Source organism: Candoia aspera, chromosome 3, assembly GCF_035149785.1.
Source record: "Candoia aspera isolate rCanAsp1 chromosome 3, rCanAsp1.hap2, whole genome shotgun sequence".
In the NCBI taxonomy this organism is placed as follows: domain Eukaryota; kingdom Metazoa; phylum Chordata; class Lepidosauria; order Squamata; family Boidae; genus Candoia; species Candoia aspera.
In genome coordinates this window covers 161,082,062-161,103,232 of record NC_086155.1, presented here as the reverse complement: position 1 = coordinate 161,103,232, position 21,171 = coordinate 161,082,062, and the positions used below count along the sequence as shown (strand labels likewise).

The following is a 21,171-nucleotide window of genomic DNA, read 5'->3' as shown; positions in this document are numbered from 1 at the left end:
CACAGTTTAACCAAAGATATTCTATGGGCTTTATCCTGCCATAATTTTTTCTTATTAACTCGCTCATCTGTATAAAATATCTAACAACAATTAACACTGGAATTCCTCTAAGATATACATCAACCTCAATGTAATATTCTTTTTAATAGCACTGATTCTACCTCAAAGGCCTAATGGGAGTTTGAACCATTGAGATGTATCTACTGAAACTGCATCTATATGTTTATCCATTCAGCCAGCAATCTTCTTCACATAAACATTGCTAAAATACCAGAGAATTGCACCAAGGGAAAACAACCCAGAACTGTGGTGACAAATTAACTAGGCTCAAGATGGATTCTTAGCTATCATCAAGAAACAAAAACAAACACACACCCCATTTTGTGATTTAACAGAAACCAAGGAGGTAGGCAGCAGGGAGTGCTTAGAAAATATGCCAGTATAATTAGACTGCAACACATAGCTTGAAAGTAAAATTGCCCACATCAATCAAACGTTGAGACAACATGTTCGCAAGGACCAAGCGGAAAAAAGAGCTTTCATATTTTTGTGACATTTGAGCTCCGGTTGCTTTGTGTTTCGCCTGAGTAAGGTATTACAAGGGACTATTATTTAGTAAAATAAACACAATCAAATGTCTTAATAACTCACTTTATAGACATTAATGTTCATTCAAAAAGAAGTCCTACTTCTAAATGACAATTCAACTACTTATGCACTTCAGGATTGCAATTTCCTTCCTACTAACCCATGGTGATTTTAATAGCTACAAAGTGGGCAGACGCTAATCAGCTGGTGGAGATTCTTGCAGCCCATACCCATTTCTAGTTTCAGACCTAGCTTGAACAAACATCTAGTTTAAATCATCAAGCCTTTTAATCATGTTTACTCTGAACCATTCTTCCACGTGGAAGAATTAGCTGAATTTCTGTCATGGAGCTGACTGAAGTAGAGATAGCTGGTTAGGGGAGAAGTCCATTTATGTCTCTTCAGGTACAAGTGATCATTACATCTCAGCTATAATGATTTAATCCAGCCTCCCGCTTTCCAGCCAGGCACTTTCATAATCTGCTATATTGAACTATATAATTATATAGGATGAACTACAGCTTCTCTCATTACCAATCAGAAGGACAATGCTGGCTGGGAATTCTGGGAGATGCAGATTCAACACTTCCAGAAGACACCAGATTATGAAAAGCTGTTCTTAGTAATGATTGGTGAACAATCATTACCACAGATTGTCTAACGACACTTCAATAAATCACGTCAATAAATTGTGATTGGCAAAGTTCTCATAAGAAACTAAACTGCAAACAAACAAATATTGGTCTAACTCAAAGTGCAAGCCCAGTCAATGACTGGTTGTGAAAGGAGCTTATTCCACATTTTGCCTGGGCTCATATAACACACTACTGTAAGTAATCACAGGTATCCATGGGAGCAGGCAAGGGAAAGCAAGTGACACGTGACAGTATATGACATTGTGATGTTGTACAGTAATGTACATTCCATACCTTATTTGCATCACAACTACCAAAGGGTAGAGCTTGCATCATGATGTCACAATGCATGTGTTGTCATTTTGGCATCACTGTGATTATGGATGGTATATAAGCATAGTTTAACCATGTTTTTACTGAATAAGCTAAAATCAACTGGGTTTCCATGTCACAATAAGTGGATTTAAACAGCACAATATTCCAAAATTGAGCAAACCATGTTACAATTTAATGCTGAGATTTCAACACCTACCAATGCTCAATGTGAATATACATGTAGATGTAGATGTAGATGTAGATGTAGATGTACATATACATATACATATACACATGGTAAGCTGATATGCTTCAAAGTAAAGTACCAGCCCCAATCCTCGTCTTTATTTCTAGGAATGCTGCAGACATTAAAGAGGCCATTTGCTTTCTCAGAAAATAGAAATGATGGACCGCTGCAGTCCAGTGGTCTATTTGGGAGTGTGCTTACCCACCCAGGAAAAGTACAAAAGAAAGCAGGGGGTAGTGGGACACATGCTGCGGGAAAGAACAACATACTGCATTCTAGTAAATCAATATTTTGTATCCCGTTAATGTTATACATAAGGTCGCCATGAGTCGTAAACGAGTCAATGGCAACTAACGTCGCCACCACCGCTATCTTGTGAGAAAGCATGCTTTCCCACACCAGTAATTGTTTTGCAGAATGCCCACTGTATGTTCTCAAAATGTATTCATCAACTCCAGAATAGTACAGACCCCATGCCTTACGTTTTGTTAAAACAATTTATGATTCAGATTTTAGAGGCTGCTCCCATTCTCCATGTGGGGAACTTAATGTGTAGAAGATCAGACCTCCGTCTAGAGGCAGAATGATTCCAACTTATGAACCTTTATTAAGTCTTTTGAGTTGTTTGGTTTTTTTCCTCCACACAGAATTCTCTTGTCTTTTATAGCTTCCCAGCAGACAATTATTCTAGTGATACTTTCTTTATAAATGCTCACTTTAGAGATGCCAAAGAGAAACATTCTCTGCTAATATTTGCTCTCTTTTAAAGCATAATAAAGCTGGCAGAAAAAGCCAACAGCCTGCAAGAAAACAGGACTGGGGAACATACAGCCTTCCAGATATTGCTGAACTGCAAGTCCCCCACTATCCCTCTGCAATGTTTGGGGCTCACGGGATCCAGGCCCAGGTTTTGCTGATTCTAGGGCAATTCTGTCTGGACTCCTGAAATGGGCCTGAGGGAAACAGAGGCGAAAGGGAGAATGTGAGAGGCTACAGCTAGCTTGCAGACACTGGTTCTACGGGTAATAGTAAAGATACTTCTGTTCAGTTCATCAGACGACTGAGGCTATGATCATGCTGAAGCTGGAACACCACATCCTCTTCATAAGCCACACGGGCTATACCTGTGGGGACTTAAAGGCCACAAGTTCCAAACCCCTTGCATAAGCATTCAAGAGTCAGCAGACAAAGCTGGGCTATAGGAAATGACATGAAACAGTGGAATACAGTAAGGTAAGGGTGTTGACCAAATAGCTAGATTCAGACAGCACATTAAGGTATATTTTGCTTAACTCCTCTACGTGTGAATCTAGCAGTCAATGCTTACAAGCCACCATGTCAGAAGTTGCACAACACACTAAGCCAAAACCAATATTATCATTGTGCAACAATGTAAATCTAGCTGAACTGCCTTATCTACTGCTGTCTGAAATGCATTTTTATCTAGATTGTGTTGGTTTAATTTGTATCTTGTTTCAATATTGATTAGTAAAGGTAAAGGTTTCCCTTGACATTAAGTTCAGTCGTGTCCGACTCTAGGGGGCGGTGCTCATCTCCATTTCAAAGCCAAAGAGCCGGCGTTTGTCCGTAGACACTTCCGTGGTCATGTGGCCGGCATGACTACGTGGAATGCCGTTACCTGCCCGCCGAAGCGGTACCTATTAATCTACTCACATTTGCATGTTTTCGAACTGCTAGGTTGGCAGGAGCTGGGACTAGCAACAGAAGCTCACCCCGTCACGCGGATTTGAACCGCCGACCTTCTGATCGGCAAGCTCAGCAGCTCAGCGGTTTAACCTGCAGCGCCACCGCATCCCTTGTTCAATATTGATTAGTTCCAATTATACTGCATTAGTTGTATACTGAGAACAGCTAAGGCTATCCTATGAACAAAAGAGCAGAGTAAAAAATAATTTAAACTTATTAGTAAAATAAACAGCAACATGCCAACTCTTCTGCATAGCAACAAGGCCATCTGAAAGTCAACTCCATGTTCCAGCTGCTGGTCAGAGTTCCCAAAAGTAGGAGATCATGCTAAAAATTGCAGCAAGCATGACAAACCTCTTCTCTCAAGATGTCTTTCAAGTACCAAACTATCTCCTTATCCCATCGCTTGAGTGCCTAGGCTTTAAACAAATAAAGCATTTATTATTAAAAAAATTGTCCCTATTGTTATTCTAGGGCTGCCTTCTGCAACACAACCAGATACAAGTTCCTTCATCCTCAAGTAGATGATATGATTTGTACTCAGACATAGCTAGAAATGCCAGAGTGGGGCAGGCTGTTCTATAACAAACTGCAAATAGGGTATGTTCCAAGAGAATAGCCGAATATGGGCTGAATGTGGGGCTACTATCTGCAAAGCCACTAGGGAAATGGAAGCAATGCCTTACCAACATTTAGCATTCATATCAAAGAGAAGAAAGGCAGAATTTGGCTCCAGTTACCATAATCAGACAGGACAGGACAGGAACAGGAAAAAAAAATAATTTGTTCTATGTCTGTAAAGGAAAAATCCAGAAGGTGATCCAATTTCTCATAACCATGGGTGTAAGGAAAAATTCAGAATTCAACCAAGCCAGCAGAATTACACTTCTGAACAGAGAAACAGGCAAAACTTAGTCAAACAAAAAAGGGATTTGTTTAAAAAAAGGCAAAGCCCCCCCAATTTAGCAATATTTAGTCAGAGAATCCAAATTTAAAAATATACTGAAATTTTAAAACAAAATACATATACCTCAAAAGCAGATTTTTGAATAAAAAATAAAAATAGGCCCGCATTTGTTGAAAGTTATACATGCAAGATAAGACCTGGAAATGCTTTCTTTTTATCTGAAATGCACTGAAACAAATCAACAACTACAGTGAACGTGGAGAATAGGATCAGCCCCAAGGGCTGGATCTTTCCCAAATCCACCCCCAAATCCCAAACCTGCTCACCGTCAATGATGTCATATGATTCTCAGGAAGGTGCTATTTCAAAGTGCCAGGAGCACTTTGAAGTAGCCCTTCCCTTGGAGACAATGCTAGAATACATTCTCAGCAGGGAGTGTTTTCACCAACTAGCTGCTGGGAGCCAGCTTCAACTGTGGCTGTTCAAAAGGAAGGTACAGAGTGGCTAAAAGCAGCTCCCTAGGAACATGGAATGCTTAATGGGAATCTATCAGACAGATGGAAAGTCTAATGGTTTCAAATAAACTAGCAACAGTTTCCATATATTACATCTTCCTAACTAGCAGATATACAGAACTTTTATGTACGGCTGCATTCAGTATTTCTTACATCCAAGTTGCCCCATGCAACTGTATGATGAACTTGGAGACTAATTTTAGCTGAACCAGCTTTGCTTTCCTATATCCCATAGATTAAATAGACTCTGGGCTCACACACACACCAACAGAAGCTAAAGAAGTTCCAAAGCTCAAGGCCGAGAACGTTCAGTCAATCAGCTTTCCATCGGCACCAGATGCTAATGAGACTTCAGATGTCCTTAACGTACATGTGGTGGAGGGAAATCAAAAGGAGTCACAATCAATCAGAGAGCTTTGGGGGGGGGGGCAGGGGGAGAAGGAAAACCAAATTCCTATACTAGAAACCAGTGTTCTACGTATCTTCAAAGAACTAGTAGAATGCGTTCTTGGTCACAAGCTGTGCCAGAGAGATAGCTGGAGTTTGCTCCAAAATACAAAATGTTCTCTTCCAAATATATGTACCTAGATTAACCAGCCATCAAAATGGTTTTTGCAACAGCTTTCTAACTGTCAATACCAGTGGGAAGATAAATATTTTCTCTATTTTTTTAATGTGAAGAAAGAGGTTTTTGTTAAAAAAAATGAAAATGTAAATCTATAATAAGAAAATAAAGCTGTGACGAGCAAACAACCAGACCTGCAATAAAACAATGCCAGTAGTAGAAATATGTCCTCGGTCTCTTCTGGACCCTTAAATCATATATATGTATAAATATTGCCACCCCCTCTTTTTCTTACATGATTCAAATCTGCCAGCCAGCTCTAGTCTCTATCTCCACCAAATTTTCTATTTTCTTCTTTTTCTTTTCCAAACTGAACTATAATATTCTGTGCCTGATGAGAAAGCCCAACTCTCAAAGGGCTTTAACAGGTTGCCCTTGCTTAATGACCACAATTGGGCCTGGCAACTCTGTCACTAAGCAACATGGTCATTAAGTGAGGCATCATGTGACTGTGATGGACTTACCTCATTTCCACCATGGTCATTAAGTGAATCACCTGCAGTTATTAAGTGAGGCATCACATGATCAGGACTCACAATTTTACTGCTGGTTTCTCCATTGACTCTGCTTGTTGGAAGCCGGCTGTGAAGCACGCAAATGGCGATCACGTGACCACAGGAGGCTGTGATGGTCATAAAAGCCCAATGGTTGTGAAGTGCCCAAATCTCGATCATGTGACCGCAAGGATGCTGTGATGGTCGTAAGTGCAAGGACTAGTCACAAAGTTACTTTTTCAGTGCCATCGTAACTTTGAATGGTCACTAAACAGAACACACATTAAGCGAGGACTACCTGTGTATTGTTTCAGGGATGTCCATGGAGGCAATGCCATCTTGACTTTTTAAATCTCCCTGTGGACATCCCTGTTTTATTCATATTGTTTGCAGGACTTTTTTTAAATAGGAAAGTGTTTGTCTACAGCAGTGTTTCTCAACCTCAGCAACTTTAAGCATGCTGGCTGGGTAATTCTGGGAGTTGAAGTCCACACAGCTTAAAGTTGCTAAGGTTGAAAAACACTGGTCTGTAGAGTTCAAGATATGATAGCTCACTTCTTGTCTCCTAGTAGCTCCACATGGCTTTGCTACCATTAGTATTCACTATGGGGTCACCAGCGGAATTAAAAGCAAACTGTGATGATGCCAAAATGACAACACACCTGTGCTGATGTCATCACGCAAATACTGCCCTTACATATTTGTGTTCCAATGGCCGATGCAAATGTGGAAGTCATGGCATTTTTGTGATGATGTTGTCACTCAACTTTATCATTTCCCCTCCCACAGATACTCATGTCACAGATGAACTTGCACTCATCTTATGCAATGTTTGTATACTAAACTAAATCACAGTTCTGCAAAACTATTAATTATTGTCTACAAACTGCAATTACTGAAATTGCGTAATAGCAAGGTATTTAAAAAAAATTATGCAGTTTATTTACCACCTCAGGACTTACAGACACTTCACTTTATTAGGGTCTTAGACCAACAATACCTAAATAAAATACAACTGAAAAAGAAACTACACCTGATAGTGCTGCAATAGCTATAGACATTACAGGTAATCCTCACTTAATGATGCTAATTGGGACTGGAAACTCCATCGCTAAGTGATGCAGTCATAAGTCGAAAAACCAAATGACCACCATCACTTAACGCCATTTAAAATCAGATATTAAAATATCTGTAATAGAAGCATAAATAAAACATCTGCAATAAAGAACCTAAGTTAAAAGGTACAGGATAAATGTATTCACAATAAAGCATCTCTATAACTTCCAACATTAATGTGTCCATGGTAAGAACTAAAAAAAAATCCACTTAATGTTAATGCACATTCGTAGTGGAAAAAAAATCCAATTAAACAAACACATGGCTTTACTAAAATAGCAACTATAGTTTTGAGGTTTCAGCATTTCTTGTTTAACATCAGTCCCAACAGCAGGCATCGCCAACTTACATCTGTGCCTCACCGATACACAGCAGGAGAGCAACAGCCAGAAGCAGGGCAGAAACTTGCTGGTCTTGACCAGGCACTACAGATCATCCCTGCTAAGAAGGAAGCACGGCCCTACATCAAGGGCCAGGGTCTGCAGGCTTCCACTGGTAGCAAGTTGCTGGAATGGGGACAGAAGGGTTGAAACAGGCACCTCAGGTGCCTACTGCCCACTGTCTTTAGCCTTCCTCCTGGTGGCTTCCCTCCAGCTACCCCAGCTGGAAAAACAGGGGATAGCAGGGTAAGTAATGCAAGACGGTCGTCTCAAAGGGCCTCCCTGGACTTGACAGCTGTTAGCCAGGGTGGAAGAGAACACCTTCCTGCTTTGGGAAGGAGGGGCAGAAGCAGGTAGCAACAGCAGTGGCAGTGTACCACAATAACCCCTCAAAAACCTGACCCAGAGGGGAAAACACCCGGTAGCATTCCTGGTGCAGCCCCTGCCAGCTGCATTCTGCTGCTTGTTCCTCCCTACCAATCACCCAAGAGCTGCACCCAGATTTTGGGGGGTGGGTATCAGTGCAGCACTGGCTGGATAACCAACTTGCCAACCACGAATCCCAACAGGGCTGCTTTGTCTCTCACTTTCCATCCGTAACAGCCTTGTAAGACAGGTAAGGCTTAAAGAGAACTACGGCTCTGTAATTCAACAACACACAAACCAATTTCTCATGTTCTGGTTAATGAAAATTGTGGCCAGAGTGGCCAAAGAAAGGAGAAAGCATTAAAGCAATACAGTTCTTTTTATTTAATAAATGTATGTTTATCAGCATATATGATATTCTCTGTTTTCTTCATTTTTTACTCATAGACTTACATCAATGAATGAAAGAGCTTCAGTGCTATAGCCCTTGAGCTCATAAATGAGTTCTCATCAGGCCCTCATGACAATTTGAGTTTGAGACCCCTTGAATTATAGTCTGATGCCACCTTTATAAATAGCAAAGATTTGTACAAATATTTACAAGCTTTCAGAATCACTAAAGATTAAGAAAATAGGATTGGGGAAACGGAGGTTTAAGCTGCAGCCTTAAGCACATTTACTGAAAAATTTCTGAGTAATCCCATTTTAGGAATCTGTTACCGAGAGCTTTCACATAGGTCTGATTTATGCATAACTCTAAGCTAGGCATGTATTAAGTACAGTTTGTTGACTTTGGGCATTATGTACCCAAAACAAGCAAAACACATTATGGCTTAACGTAATATCTGAATACAGCCAATCCTCAATACTTTTTACTGCCAAAGTTAATTTAGGTTTAGTCACGGAGCTACCATAAAAGGTACTTAAAGATTTCTCCTGAAACAGCACACCAAACCTGCCTAAGTTAGTTGTTGCTGACTGCTGTTCTCATCTAAAAACTTGCCAAGCTTTTTTTCCAAATGAGGAAAAATGAAGGTTATATTTATATCCTTGCATTTAGGGATGGAGAAGAAATTTATTAGGTTTACATTGTAATGTGAATTTACCCAATTCAAACTTCCCAAACTTGGTACAAACTAAAATATTTCTTAATTTTACAATGCAGTTTGTAACTTAAAATGTACATCAATGCATATATTAGGGAATGCATAAGAGAAATAAATTAAATTTGGAAAAATTGTTTGAAAAAAAAGTGTGTATTTGAAAAAAAATATTCAAAAATGCCCATGCCAAGAAGGCAAACATAAAGATGCATATAAATGTGCAAATTTCAAGGATCTGCAAACAGATTGAATGAATTTAGGTATAAAAATTAAGTAAAACTAAATTTGACAGATGAATTTACTGTACTTGTACCTTTCTCTGGACTAAAATCTGTGGTCCTCTGCTGAGCCTTCATTGAAGATCATATTCAAATAAAGACTGAATTCATGCACTATCACTGTCTGCATTAATTTACACAGACAAATTAGTTGAGGACATTGATGCTACAAGAACGTTGAACAAATATGAGAATGTAATGCTGGAGTTCTTGAATCCAAACCTGAGCATAGTCAATCATATATCTTGGATTTTAAAAAAATCAATTTGGAGCAATGATAAGTAGGATACTGTAGTGGGAGTAGCTAATGAGAAAAGGAGCTCCAGAAGGTTGGGATTACCTAAAGATAGTAAAAGCAAAAGTAATTGCAAACCATACCAATCAGGATGAAATAAATAGGGAACAGCCAAATAAGTCCATGTACCTACATGAAAAGTTTGGTGAAAATCTGAAAACAAAACAGAACACATACAGGAAATGCAAAGAGAATCTAGGAACAATACAGACAAGTAGACTAGAGTTGGTATTAGGAAAGAAAAACTCAGAATGAGCTAAAGTTAGCAAAGTATGTGTCTTTTAATATGTTCAAAATAAAAAGAATCAGTATACCAGCTGCTTAATGATGAAGAGGAAATGCCAACACGTAACGAAGAAAAGGCAAAACTACTCAACAATTCTCCATCCAAAAAACTACAGTGTCTGTTCCATCAAGAGATTATGAAGGGGCAGGACTGATGCTAAAAACTGATAGAAACACAGTCAGAAATTATATCTCCACTTTGAAAGCATGTAAATCTTCAGAACTAAAAGTGCATCCTAAGATACTGAAGAACTAGTTGATGGTCCAGTTGAATCCTATTATCTCTGAGAAATCCTGGAGAAGTCATGAAGTGCCAAATGAATAGAGGAGAGTAAATCCTTATTGTTCATATAGTAAATAATGAGCGAGAATTCTTAAAAATATTAGATATGGCTCCCTACAGTTATGATAGGTTAATTTATAAACTACACATTTTATTTACATAGAATCAAGCTATGATCTTGGTTCTTCCCTCAGCAAATCATAATTATAATGGATGATAATTTATCATGAGCCCATAACTCAGGAATGGGCAACTTGTAGTCCTCCAGCTGTACTTTAATTCCACCTCAATGGCATGTTAAAGACAAATTCAAAAAGGTACTAGGTAAAATTAGAACCACCCACCTCCATATTCTGGCAAGCAGGAGTGCTCCAAAACACACAGGTGTTTTATTGGAAAAAGGCTGCATCCAATGGGGAAACCTTTAGGCCATGAGAGCCAAATGAGATGAGATTTCCCATCCTCTGCTATAAATCTATTCAACTCAGTGGCAGTGTACAGTATTCCTCTTTAACAATGCTTGATCTATTATTAAGCAGTATCTAGGGATAAGCGATATCAAATATTTCAATGATAGTTTATTTATTTCAGTAAATACGATCAACTCAGGATGTATCTTCAGTGCCCTAAATTTTGTTTTCTTTTATTGTGTTTAACTTCAATGTGGATGCTGTGGGCGTAAGGGGTTTTATTGAAATGTGCCATTTTTCCCTTTAATATTCACATAATAAAGTGCATTTTAATCTAGTTATTGAATTTACCTGGAAAAGAATACCAAGTATTTTAATTCCGAATTAAGTAAATTATGGAAAATTTAAATATAAGCCTTTTATATTAAGCCTCATAGCTCACATACCTGAAGCATTTTGTTCCATGACTTCTACTGGTACAGGGTGTAACCCATGGATTGAACTATACAAAATTTTAAATGAAAAGTAACTGCAAGCCCTAATTCCTGCGCACTCCAGCTGGTGGTATGAAACCATCTGAGCACTGAGGCTATAACTAAGATTGCTGGGGAACTAGGCAGATATAAGATAATGAAAAAGAACGCAGGGCCCAAGTGATTGAGGCCTCCGTATATACTTTTTTTATTCATTCAATTTATATTGCTGCCCATCTCAACACTAGTGACTCTGGACAGCTAACAACAATAAAAACAGTCATAATATAAAACAGTAAAAACAATAACAAAAATTAAATATAAATATACAGCCAAGCGATCTTAAAAGCCATGGTGTTAACATAACCATGAAACAGGGCCCTTCCCACACTTGGGGCCCCAGGCCTGGGCACAAAGCCAGGCCTTCAAGGCCTTCTGAAAAGCCAACAGGGTCGGGGTTAGTAGAACCTTGAACTACTGAAGCCAAAAGCAGTGCAAGAAGCTCCAGCACCATGAGAGTGATAGAACTGAACTCTGTATTTTGTGCAGCCTGAAGTTTCTGTATTTGCTTCATAAGAAGTTCATCAGAGAGTCAGTTTCAATAGTCCAACCTAGAGATTACCAAATGTGCACTGCCATTGCTAGGTCAACAGTTGAGAGAAAAAGTTAGATCTGATTAAACAGCTTCAGGTGACAGAATCAGCTCCAGAACACAGCATATAATTGAGATGTCATGGTAACAGAGTGATCTGTTGTGATAATGAGTCTTGAGCTTCAGTCACAATCTTACGATGGATTCCCAAAAATGATATACCGTTGCCTTCCTGTATCTGTTTTCTCAGATGCTTCTCTCTGCTTAACACCAATAGTTTGGTTTTATCAGGATTAAGCTTCACGAGACTCATAGTCTTCTAAATAAAAATATCAGGCCCAGGTTGGGAGAGCACACAGTCCCACTCATATCTGACCCCAGTGAAATACTGGTCAGTATCACCAATGTACAAATGATACTGCAACTCATGGAATTTTATCTGTTCTCCCAATGATCCCATGTACATTCTGAATATGAAGGGCAAGAGGATGTGTCCTTGTGTAATATCCTTAAAGAGGGAACACAGGAGCTATGGAAAAAGTGCCCAATGTTACTAATTAGGTCCGGTCCTCCAAACAATACTGGAAACAGGCAATAGCAAGCATATGAACTGTTTTCCTACTCTTCAGTCCAAGACCATGTTATTGTCTATAAATTTACATACCAGGTCAAGTATAAGATCCCTGATGGTCACTTACACTTCAGTCATCCCTACTGTAACGCCTGCTACATTTGGGCCGCCCTTGAAGACCATCAAGAAGCTATACTCGGTCCACAGCACTGTACTGCAAGCAGTTATGGGCATTCCTTAATATGCCCATGTAACACCAATACTTTGTGAGTTGCACTGGCTTCCTATTGGCTTCTAGGTGCAATTAAATGTGCTGTAAAGCTTACATGGCACAAGACTGGATTATTTGTGGGACTACCTTTTCCCAATGACATCTCCCATCCCATATGTTCTAACAGAGAGGGCAGGCTCTGGGTCCCTTCACTGAAACAATGTCATCTCATGGTATGCCTTTTCCATGGTGGTGCCTATTTTTTGGAATCTTCCCCCCCCCCCCCAATATACAGCTAATTTTGACCATGTAGGCCTTTAGAAAGGCAGCAAAGACCTGGCTCTCTCTTGAGACATTTGGGTAAGGATAAGTGCCTGTCAGGTAACATTTAATAAATCTGAGTCCCTGCTCACCTATTAACAATTAACAGATAAAAACAGTATCTGTTTTTTTGCTAGTATTATATGATTTTAGTATTCTTTTCCTATTGGGTTTTTTGTACGCTGTACAGAGTTGCATTGTCCAAACTGGGCAGCCATATAAATGATATATATGTACGTATGCATGCATGTGTAAAATAAATAAATTTCGTCTGTGACATAGTGGCTTCTAATTATGCTTGTACTTTCTTATATACAGTCAACTCCAAACATACATTTCATTTTACTCCTCTTTTAGTTACCTCACACAATTAAATGCAAATAAATTCAATAAGTATATTCAGGAATAAAGTCTCAGGCCAAAACCTTTGAATGCACTTCAATGAAAGTGCATTAGATTAATTCAAGGGAATTAATTCTATGTAACAGTTTGGAATACTCTCACTTTCTATTATGCCCCTCCCAAAAGTTAACAAAACCAGGTACTAGTAAAATAATAAACTGGTGGTATAAAGCAGAAAATAAAAATCCAGAGTTAAAAAATACTTTGAAAAGTACCCCATACTTTGTGTGTCACCATAAAAAGATCCCCACAGCAGTAGCTTCACAAGGTGAGTCTTAAAGAATGAGCCCAAGTTCTTAATTGTTCACGTGAACATTGGGTTTCAGAGAAGATGCTTCCTCCCTCAAGGCAGCTCCCTACCTTTGTAAAGGAATTCCTTGCTCTCCAGATCCAGCCAATCATTTCCATCTAGCCAAGAGTCTGGTAGAACCAGCACATTTTCAGCTTTAGTCACTGAAATTCTTGCCCCAAACTATTGACCAACCAAGCTCTAGGAGCATACTGCAAATATACTGAGACAAACAAAGGTAATTTTATCTGCAACATGCCTAGCAAGGCTATTACAATTGGTTTCCAAGGATAATTGAATCTGCCTGAAGGCCAAAATAAAAAAGGATCTTTACATTTTGTAAAAATTCCACTAAACGCAAACACAACGGTTGTCGAGAAGTATAACTTTACCATTCTCTCTATTGTCATATATGTTTCCAAACTGGTTCTAGCTAGTGTTTTTTAGAATTGTTAAGTTTTTCTCCAACTGCATTCCAGTTATTTTCCTTACTCACTAATTGCCCCAAAGTCCCTGGAGCACTAGGAAAGTAATACAGCTCAGACCAGTAAGAAAAAATGTCTAACAATGATCATGTTGATTACCTGGGTTCATTCCAAATTCTAAGATCTGCTGGAATTCAGCAGGATGCAAAAGTACTAACCATGTTAGCAAGAAAATCACCCAGGGCAGTTGGATCCATCTTGTGCCAAGGTAGAATATTATCCAAAACAGTCCTTTGTGTTAGGGAGGATATGGTCACTAATAGCCTATACTGTAACTTAGCAAACAGTTATGTGAACATAACAAAAATGGCTAAAATTATAACAATTATCACACAGACCAAACAAACCAACAAAAACACTTGGACTGTTCCTTGCCAATCCTTCTTGTCACTTGATTACCAAAGACAGCCTTGTGGCTGTTTAGTGGCCAAAAAGCCCTGAGCCAGCTAGCCAGGTCTTAGGTTAATGATGAAATTCCTGCATTTCAAATTCATTACCTTTTCTACCAGCTCAGGTGGCGGTCTATCTCACTATGAGTACTATGTGTGAATCATCAAAATAACCAGAATAGGTACCTAGAAATGGAGAAATATTTAGACAGACTACTGTACAAATGCCTAGCCTGGTCTTTTCCAGATAATGAAAGCTGAGGTCCAGCATATTCAGAAAGAACTGAGTTAGATCTTACTGACACTAACTCTGGCAGGATTAACATTTAAGTCTTTGCCGGTGTTTCACTGAGAATCCAGATGGGCACAACAAGAGAAGTCATTATCTTTCCCATGATTTAGGCTGCTCACCATGCAGAGAGATCAAGTAAGGACCCTGCCGAGGCTCAAAACTGGTGGCAATACACTGATCTGACATTTCGTAGCACTGCTAATTTGCTTCCCTTTTTGTCCCCAAATTTATCCTTACTATTCAAAACAAATAGCCTGTTCCTTCCCCACCAAAAAGAAATATGAGAAAAATATAAATCACAGTGAAAAGCAGAAATTGCCAGATAGCAATAAAAACAAAAGAACCGCAAATATGGAGTCCTAAAAAGAAGAACAGTGCACATGAACTCCAATTAATGGCAATAAAATATTCACTGGGTCTGTAATTTTCAGCCTATTTACTTGAAAGTAAACATCATTGAACTTCTTGTGCCTTCATAAGAGGCACTTACAGCATAGTTAAATGCCTGGTGGGAAGAAAGTATCTTTGTGTTCCATAGGATTTACTCTCAGATCACTTAGGTTGTAAATCTGTTTCCCACATGTGTAAATCAAATTAAAAAGCTGTATTGACAACCAGTTACTTTATAAAAGTAGCCATTGTCTGGTTTTTATCCTACACTGACAAAATTCCAAACTAATGAGCTTCAGACTATGGCTGAACTTGAACAAAATGCTTACCCATGATTAACTGACCATGATTTATTCAATTACTCAAAGCACCCATTTTTCTGGGTGCAGACATGTTTTAACTGTTCACTTATCAGATAGGCTGGGTGAGAGACAACTACAAGATTGAAGTTTTTTTCACAAGTAAAAAAAGCCAGTGTTGCACCATAAACTTCATCCCTTCCATATGTGAGTGTGGCATCACAACACATGTACAAAAAGGGTGGAGCTTATATTGCAACAGCATGATGTTACCTTCATCATTTATTCTCTTCCACAGGCCTCTGGGCTGGGTTCACACAACACACTGGGCTAAAATGTGATTGCCTGACTATAGTATAAGGCATTATGGACACTGGCTTTAAGCTACTGCATATTCTTAGAGAATCAAACACTTTCTTACCAAACACAGTGATACTAGATTACAAGTAAACATGTGTAGGATTGTGTTGTTCAAGGCACTCTCAGGCAATAATCACACACTGCATTAAGCCATGGTTTCTTTAAACATTTACCAAGTAAATCACAATTGGCTGCGTTCACATTTTGATTTACTAGGTTATATGACCGGTCCCAGCCCAGCCTTACTCTAGAATCACACACAAGAGAGACTGAAGCCACTCACGCTCTCAGCAAGCAAAGGATCATATACATGGATGCAGCTTTAAATTCACTTACTTGAAATCAACAAATGATCCTTCCTGCATCACCAACTTTAGTAGGATTGCAGAGGTATATATGGGGTATTCAAGATAAGGGACAATATTTTAGAAATATACCAGAATTATTTCTTAAAAGTTCACTAAGGTTGTGTTGGCACAACTCATTGAAACAAAAAATAGTCACCTTGATCCTAATGTGTTTTGCTAACCAATCTGTACAGTTAGTTTAAGGTTCAGTATCCCACGAAAACCCAGTAGGCTGTAATTCAGTTCAGCATGGCTAAGAGTGTTGTGCAAACACACACAATACTTCTGGGCAAGGAATCTGCCAGGGTAGACTTGGGTAATTAGGAAAGTGCATTCCTCCTAAATCAAACTGACACCCAGTTTTAACGGTTCTAACACCAGCCACAATTTGCGATCTGCACAATATACCTTACATTTTCCTATCGCCTACAAACCTCAGCTCTGCCACGGAGTTATTTTATTTCCCCAGGTATTTTGAATAAATGATTCGGTGAAGAAACGAACAAATCCCAAGCACTTCGGAAGCACAGAGGTGCGGCGGAGAGGAATTCTACCGCTGACTCGCGATTTCACATTTCATTCCTCCCTCGATTTACCCCGCTTGGGAGAGAGAAGGCTGTCAACTGTCACACACCAGCATCTCTGCAAAGGAACCACGGTGTCCAGCAAAATAGACAATGAAAAAGAGATCGCTTTCACGCAAGGCACCTCCTATGAAATGCCAATCTTCCTTTACCAATGCTTTCCGCTCACTTCCTCCCCAAAGGTAGCTGCGGTTTAATTCATTCGTTCGGGATCGATCGCCTGCGCCCGGCTGCACTGACAAGCCTAATGGCCGGGGGCACCCCTCTCGGCGAAGCCTCGTCTTGGCAGATGGCCTAGCAATTTTTTTTATTCCCGGGGGACGGGAGCGAAGGTTTCAGGATGAGCAGCCGCCGCCTCGTAGCGAATCTGACACCCACATGCAGCCTTCTTCAGGGGAAGGACTCAGGCTAACGCAGGCCAAGATCTCCGCTTGGGCGCCTCTCTTTCCCCGCAGCCCCCTTTTTGCAATTTCCGTTCTTTCCAAGTGGGTCAAAGAGGGTCTGAGCCCCACGGCCGAAAGCAACACCCTCATCCCCGCCAAAGAAAAAGCGTTTGGACGGACTCGCAACTAGTTGGCTGGGAATGAAGAATCCATGCTTTCAGAGCCGTTCCCAGGGCAGCACGACCGGGACTCCGTAGACCGATTCGGCCTGCGTTCCCCAATAATAGTGATAAGAGCGAGCCCCAAAACCATCCAGCTCCTCTTCCTTCACCGTTTTATTTATTTTTATTAGTACTAGATGCGTTATCACCTCTCCCACATCCAAGTCGAGCAAGGCGCAAGAAGGCCCCGCCGCAGCTAAGCTGAGCGCTGCTTTCTTACCGTGCAAAGTAGGAAGGAGTTAAGGAGCAAGGAGAGCGCTGGATCCCTCGCCGCTTCTTCGTGCAGCCCGCGCCCGCCCAGCCCCCTCCCTTCCTTCGCAGAGCTTCTCCGCGCAGCTCCTGCGCAAAACTCTCCGAAGGCGACCACTGCTGCTTTCTCGCTCTCCCTCGCAAGCTCTATAGCTGGAGGGGAGGGGCGGCAGAGCTGAGGGGCGGGAACTCCGGGGTGGTGCGTCCCCTTCGCTCTGAAAGGGGAGGAGGAGCGGAGCGGCGGCCGAAACATGCGTTTGCTGCGGGATGGCGACTGCTCCGTGCTCCAGATTTCTTATTCGCAGTTTTGGGGCTGGATGAGGCTCTCTTTCTACTGGCTCTTCCCCTTAGTGAAAAGGAGTCAAAATATTAAGTTTTCTATCCATGCTTCTAAATGGTGACTCTGTTGACACGGCAGACCGGACCGCAAACTAGCCAATCACATTTTGGCTTGGTCTGTGTTGTATTAACTTTAAGCAGAGCCATCAACTCTGGTATCCTTTCACCCATCTAGTAGCCGTCCGGATTTTTACAACCCAGTGCTGGCAGCTGTATGGCTCCGAGAATCGTGTGACCCCAGGAAATTGAATAGATGATGGTTCCGTTAACCAGGAGTAGGTGTGTTGTGCTAACAGCCATGGAAAATAAGGGAAGAATCTGAAGTAGACTGGAAAAGATTAGCTTTGCAATGTCATTTATTGACGCTAACTTAAGGGATGATAGGGGGCAGGAGATGTCAGCCTTGAACTATGGAACATGCTGTCCTATCAGATCTTGGTCTCATTGTCATTTAGGTTAAAATTTAGGCATGCCTGACATGTTAAATTTTATGTTGTAAATAAACAAAATAAATACTTTTATAAAATAGGATTTGTTTTGTTTCATCCCCAGGATGGGGCAGAATTAAACATGGCATGGTGCAAATTGCAATGTGATCCTATTGGCTGTGTTCATACAACATAGGAATCCACAGTTAACTAATCATGGTTTGCTGAAAATCCAATTACCTGGGTTTATACAAGGCAATGAGCCTAAATCAGCCAATCATGTTTTAGATTTAACCTCTTGTGGAAACTAAACTATTTCATTACTTTAGTTAATTACTTAACCAAATAAGTTCCTCCCAAGACTGACCCATGGCATTTTGTTGCCAGAAGCAAATCAGCAGATGAAGTAACTCCCCCATGCTTTGGTCTGAGCCATTTGCTTAAGGATGGTTTGCTGAATAAGCCACAAATAGCTGGTTCATACACTAGACTATATAAACTGGTTTTACAGTTCAATGTGGTTGGGTTCACAACATTGTGCTGAAGTAGAGACTGTCATCATGACACACTGAACTACAAACAAGCCAGACAAATGTTAGTGAACTTGGGTTAATTTATGGTTCAACATTTAATGTGATCCTAGGCAATTGTGTGAATTGAAAAAGCCATGGTTGTATTAACCACAGATTAGCTCTTTGTGGTAACACAGCTGATACCATAATGCTGCAGTAGACTGCACTACCGTACCCAGACCTCTGAATTTTCCTTGGTGTGGAGCAAAACAAACAGCCCAGTTTGTAAATTGAGCATGGCTATGTGTCATGTATACAGAGCCACACATACATAAAATTACTGAGTTGAGGATTGTAATTAGATCACCAAGTCCAATCTCTTTGATAATTTCAGATGCTTATGTGACAAAACAGTACCACATATGAGCACAAAGATATCATCTGGTTTATTCATAACACTAAAACTTGGAAAAGTCCCCCAAAATCTCATTAAAAAAAACTCTATGGTTGGGGAAGATCTCTGCACTTCCCACTGAGGACCAAAGAGCTCAGAAATAAGAGCTCAGTGGAAAAGAGCCTGAATAAGCAGGAACACACTATACTAGTAACCGAAGTATCAAGGTGCATAAATGCTACTCAAGGCTGGCTGAATTATTTGGATATTTGAGCCATAACTTCTACAAGCATCTTTGGAGCAAAAAAAAAAAAAATCAAATCAGGTACCCAGCATGGAAGATATATTTTATTAGAATCAAGCTTGTCTTGCCATGAATGTTGGGGCTTCTCCATAGCAGGTGTGGTTAAGGTTGCAATCTATGTCAAGCATAAGCATTACAAAGGTGGGACAGAAATCTTGAATTTAAATAAAACATTGGCTCAGCAGAAATGCTGTGAGAGAGAGACTTGGTGGGCTCCTAATTTCTTTTCCGCAGAAAAGAGTTCAGGAGAAACGACAAAGTAGAGCGTTTGGATGGACCAGGAACTGTCCATCTGAAAGCCCCCTGGTGATGGTAAGCAAAGCCTGACCAAAGGAGAAAGAAAACAAAAGAATGGGAATCAGCCAAAGGGACCCAAAATATGGATGTTTCTTTAAAGTTGAAGAAGAGGGAGGGAATGAAGGATATCAGAGATGATGGACATTTGGTCGGTGTGACCACCTACCTCAACCGCCCTTCCCAACTTGTTTTTCAGGAAGACAAGCCTCTAGCCTTCGGGATTGAGATATCAAGAGCTAAACCAGCAGTGATCCAGGTTACCTTGTGGGACTCCTTTGAACTGACAACCACACAAGTAACTCTTGCTCATAACTGAGCAATGACTTTCCTGGAACTTGCCAGGACAAGGAGGATTCAGAGAAGGACAAATTAAAACATACAGCAAGCAGAAGACCTATCCTTGAAAGTTCAGGTGACAACTGCAACAACTGCCATTTGGAGCTGGCAAGCTCTTGAAAAATCTTGTTGGTTATGGTATGCGTTTTAAAAAATCTATTTTTAGAATGAAAACAAGAGTCATGTTCCCAATAATTGTATAATCACATTTATTATTAATCTCAGAAGATGATCCAATTACTACAAAATTAATAGCATGTGATATTTTCTTTGTATAGTAAACAAGTCCATTAGCAGCTCTTGGAAATTTTTATACACCTTTTAATAAGATAACAATATAGAGAAACATGAACATATAATAAATTCTGCTTCATCTCCAAATCCGCTGAGTTGGTCCCACTTAGTCAGAAAACTACATTTTCTCCATCATGGTCTGTTTGAGCAATTCAAACTCAAATAGATTGCTTGATTTCTCACTGATTACTGAGTGCTAAGCATATGGACTATCTCAATATCCTTGATATAATGTGAAGTTATAAATTAAAACTGTATCCAGTGACTGATTTGGGGTGGCATATTCACACATGCAAATCACCATAGCACACTGGAGGCACCTGCTTGTGCAAAATAGGCTATTTCTGCCATATTCTAAGTTTGGTTTTCTTGAGATTGGTAAATGTTGGCATTTTGATTGGGACTGTGTTCATGCAACACACTTAACCACAAACTAGCCAACCACATTTTGAACTAGAATGTTGTGCAAACCTAGAAAATGGGGTTAAGTCATAATCTGCAGTTGTTAATCATAGGTACAAATGTACATGTTTTACAAATAGTGTGTTTGTACTGAAGACAGGAGGTTGGCAAAGAAGTGGACATCTTCCCCCTGCCTCCAGAATCTTACACTGCTAGTTTTGTGGTGTATGGCCAATATAAAATGTTAATATACTCTCCTTGTTAACCAAAAGTATTTAGTAAGATATCCAAACCATTCTTTAAAAGATATAGATAAAAGGCTTCAACCCCCAGCCATGATCTCGCCATGTTCTGAAGGAGTTCCTAAGCCAGCAGCTTTCTACTCTATTTAGCTCTAATAATCTTAAAAGATCTGGATATTCCTTAAATATACATGTAATATACACACCAGAACACAC

At 40.0% G+C, this 21,171-nt stretch overlaps 1 protein-coding gene across 1 annotated transcript in view; it reads right to left on the bottom strand.

Moving 5' to 3' along the window:
* GREB1L (GREB1 like retinoic acid receptor coactivator) overlaps positions 1-17,485 on the bottom strand; it is a 207,957-nt gene extending 190,472 nt beyond the window's left edge. Inside the window, exon 1 of the mRNA XM_063299166.1 lies at positions 17,379-17,485. The gene's annotated coding sequence lies outside the window, so the exon portion shown is untranslated. The remainder of the gene's footprint in view (positions 1-17,378) is intronic.
* Positions 17,486-21,171: the final 3,686 nt, after the last annotated feature.